The 4,241-nt window shown below is 35.6% G+C and overlaps 1 protein-coding gene across 1 annotated transcript in view; it reads right to left on the bottom strand.

Annotated features, from left to right (window-relative positions):
• EHBP1 (EH domain binding protein 1) overlaps positions 1-3,751 on the bottom strand; it is a 403,255-nt gene extending 399,504 nt beyond the window's left edge. Inside the window, exon 1 of the mRNA XM_012731519.1 lies at positions 3,731-3,751. The gene's annotated coding sequence lies outside the window, so the exon portion shown is untranslated. The remainder of the gene's footprint in view (positions 1-3,730) is intronic.
• Positions 3,752-4,241: the final 490 nt, after the last annotated feature.

Here is a 4,241-nt window from a genome sequence, read left to right as displayed (position 1 = left end):
ATTTTTAAATTTATTTATTTTCCTACATTGATATTCACTGTTGTACAGTATTTGATTTCTCCCCTCAGGTGTAACCCCTATAGTTCTTCCACTAATACAACCTCTGTGCTCCACCACCTTAGTTTCTTATGTTTTTCCCTCCTTGTCTCTCCATCGGTGTATACCTCAGACCTATGGTCTGCTTACAAGTTATGTGTTTTGCTTGACCTTTTGTGCAGTTTCTCTATATTTCACATGTAAGTGAAACCATCTGATATTTATCTTTTTCCACCTGACTTATTTTGTTTAGCATAATAGTTCCCAGCTCCACCCATGTTGCCACGAATGGCATGAGTTTATCTTTTTGATCACTGAGAAGTATCCCACTGTATATACTACATCTTCTTGATCCTCTTATCTATTTTGGGGAATTTAGATTGTTTCCATATCTTAGCTATTGTAAACAGTGACACAATAAACACAGGAATCAGATCTCTTTTGGAATTAGTATTTTTGTATTCTTTGAGTAGATTCATAGAAGTGGAATTGCTGGGCCATATGGTAAATCTATTTCTAGTATTCTGAGGAACATCCAAAATACTGACCAGTTTATAATCCTACCAGCAGTGTAAGAGGGTTCCTTTTTTTTTCTATATCCTTGAAAATACTACTGATCAAAATTTGTAGAGTAGTAAAAACCAAACTTGAAGGAAAAGTAACTTCTAATGCATACATTAAAAAAATAAGAAAGTCTGAAATCCAATAATGTACATATCTACTTTAAAAAGTATATCTAAAAATAAAATAGAAAATTAAACAAATAGAAAGCAAAAATAAGGAAATAATAAAAATTAAAACAGAAATTATGGAGCACAAAATAGAGAATAGAGAAAACTAATATGCCAAAATTGTTTCTTTGAAAAGACTGCTGTTAACACTGACCAAGAAAAAAATATGTAATATTTTTTAATATTACAAATATTAAATACATAAAAATATGTAATAATTTTTAATAAGTAATACATATGAAGAAAAAAAAAGAGAGATCAATATAAGATCCTGTGAGTATAGGACCCATCAAATCTAGCAATAAAAGAAAATAAAAACAACTATATGCCAATAAAATGGACAAATTCCTAGAAATATAGATCTTCCTTTGTTACAATGTGATTACTTCCCAAAAAGCTCGTTGTAAATTGAAAATAGTGTAAGTCAAAAATGCATTTACATTTAACCTACTGAATATCACAATTTAGCCTACCCTATGTTAAGTGAGCTGAGAATACTTTGATTTGTCTACAGTTGCGATCATGTTAACATAAAGTCTGTTTTATGATTAAGTGTTGAATAGCCCATGTAATTTATTGAATATTGAATACTGCATTGAAAGTGAAAAACAGAATGGCCATATAGGTTCTCACCATTAATGTACACGGCTGAAAAGACATTGGGCATGAAGAATATTTGAAGCATGGAATTAAAATTAATTGCTAAATCACAGAGATGCTAAAGCAACAGGATTATCAATTTTCCTCTCTTCCTATGAAGTTTGAGAATGGTTGGTAAAATACTTATTTTTTCTAGATCACATGGCTGCTTAGATGCCATTGCTCATCATTAGAGTATATCCTACCAATTATCACTAATTAAGAAAAGATCAAAATTCAAAATTTGAAGTACAACTTATCTTTTTTTTTAAGATTTCTATTTATTTGTGCATACAGAACTGGGGTACAGGCCAGAGGCTCAGGGGTGGTGAGAGACTTCACCAGAGACAGAGTGGGGAACAGAACAGGCAGATCTAAGAAGTACACTGCTGAGGGGAGCAGCGGGCGGGTCAGGAGAGGTCTGCCACGCCATGTGGTCACCTCCGGGGCAGGTGGGAATGGAGCTCATGTGGAAGCAGCTTTAGATTCTCAGTGCTGTGCTTTGACCGGCTGCGCCACCAGGGAGGGCCTTAAGTACAACTTTTACTGAATGCATTTTCCTTTCACACCACTATTGACTCAAAAAGTCACAAGTTGAAACATTGTAAGTTGTGACCATCTATATATAACTTATGAGAGTTGAAAAGAGCAAACAGAAAACCCAAACAGTTCTATATCTATCAACAAAATTTAAACTCATAATTTTAAACTTAGAAAACAAAAGCACAGGTTCTCTGGTGAATTCTTGCATACACAAAGTAAAAAGGTCAATCTTTCACAAAGCCTTCTAGAGAACAGAAAGGGGGAGAATATTGCCATTATTTTATGAGGTCAGTATATAACCATGATACCTAAAACAGGCAAGAACATTTCAAGAAAGTAAAATTTCAGGTTAATCTTTCTCCTGAACATAGATGTAAAAGTCCCAAATAAAATAGGACTCCATTCATATAAAAGTGAAATTAGGGAAAATTAATCTATATCAAAATCAAGATAGTAGTAAATTCAGGAGGAGGACAAAGAGTGAGGGGACAGGAGAAGTTCTTATAGCGTGTTAGATCTGACCTGAGTGCTGGTTACAAAGGTGGGCTTACTTTGTCAAATTTCATGGAGCTTGAGTCCTTAGTTTAGAATATATGCTTTCTAATGGAAAAAAGGGGAAAATTCTAGTTTCATACTTGAATTGACATTAATCTCACTAGTCTGTGTTATTCAGAACTGATCATCCCACCTACCTGTGAAAATTAGAACTCTTGACGATGCTCAATTCACTGAATTGAATCTGAATTTGAATCTGAAATGGCTTTATTTTTTCAAATAATCCCACACATATTAATTATATGCCCCTACCATTTTTTTGCTGGAAATCAAATCTTAATCACACCTTAGCTTGATTCCACTTAACAGTCTCTTCATCTTACTAGCAATGTCTCATTCTGGCAGGTAAAATTCAGTTCTATTTGTTTTCAACTTAATTTCACGTTAAAATAAAGACTCCTTCTCCCTCCTTTCCCTCTAGAGAAAAGCAGTCTTTTGTTGGTGACTTTTAGAGTTTATGCATGTGGGTCATGGTGAGAATTGGGGAGCGGGACTGAAAGTGGGAAAACTCTAATACCCATCCTGTTCCTTCTTTCTAATATTCCCATTCTGGTGTTAGGGTAACAGTTGGAAAGTGGAAATAGGTATCATATTAGCTCCCCTGTGGGAGACTGTAATATCCTCTCTTTAAGACGTTGCTGCTTCTCTAGTTAACTCTGTCAGATTTTCAACCTTTTCTGTACTGAAGAGAATCCAAGTACCATCTTCCTTATTGAGGGTGATCCTTGGGGCACCTCCTTGCTGCCTAGTTCCAATGAGGTGTGACCTGTACCTACCTGACCTCCTGCGTAAGTGTCCAGCTAACTATCTCTCCTAGATGCAGTAACATGGGTTTATCTCACCTAAGCCATCTGCCTACCATCCCCATCCTTGTCCCAGAATACCAAGCACTTTGCTGGCCCAGGAGAGGTCAGAGAAGAGATAGTCACCAGTCTCCAACCTAGCTGAAAGGGAAGATTTGGCATCTCCAGCTTTATATGCAGTTCTCTTGAAGGAACTTTAAGAGAATGATTTAAGGGGAAGAAGTACCTGTAACAGGGTGATAACAGGGCAAAGAGAAGACACTGTGACTCACAAAAGACTAACTTCTGATCTACCCACACTTTCCTCATACTCCAAGGAGCATACATTCAAGGATGGTGGTCAGTCTGTTTTCCTGTGTTGACATTTTTTAGTAAGCCAGCCTAACCATAGGTGGTCCCTGAACTTAGAATATGTGTACTTACCACCTTCTGTGCACAGCTTTGGACCTTAGCCAGGGCCCATTGAACATCCCTGTTGACATCCTGTTATACTTGTTTCCAACCACCTGGAACTTGGGTTAATCTTCACAGCATGTGTTAGAAGAAGAAAAAAAGAACAATTCTGTATTAACTAAAAACACAGTGGGAAAAGGGTGATATACAGGAATTACAGTAATATTCTATTTTGCAAAGCAAACTTCAAGAAAATTTGGAGATTTGTTATTCATCTACATAAATTTGCTAAAAGTATTGAGCCACAATTTAAAACAGCAAGAGGGTATGATGTGTCAATACTTAGTGGGGGAAGGCAATACTGTATAATAATCAATACATGGTAAAGAGTAATTTTCATCCAAAAAGGGAAACATCAAGCATAATTTACATTTTATAGTCATATAGAAATATTATTAGTAATACTGTATTAAGTGATTAAAAAACAGAACTGAATAAAATGGCCACTTGCTTCTAATTAGTATCACAATTCACTTGACAG

The sequence above is a fragment of the Condylura cristata genome, unplaced genomic scaffold (assembly GCF_000260355.1).
Source record: "Condylura cristata isolate star-nosed mole 26May11 unplaced genomic scaffold, ConCri1.0 scaffold00031, whole genome shotgun sequence".
NCBI classification, from domain to species: domain Eukaryota; kingdom Metazoa; phylum Chordata; class Mammalia; order Eulipotyphla; family Talpidae; genus Condylura; species Condylura cristata.
Note: the sequence above shows the minus strand (reverse complement) of the source record. Positions and strands in the feature narration are given on the sequence as shown.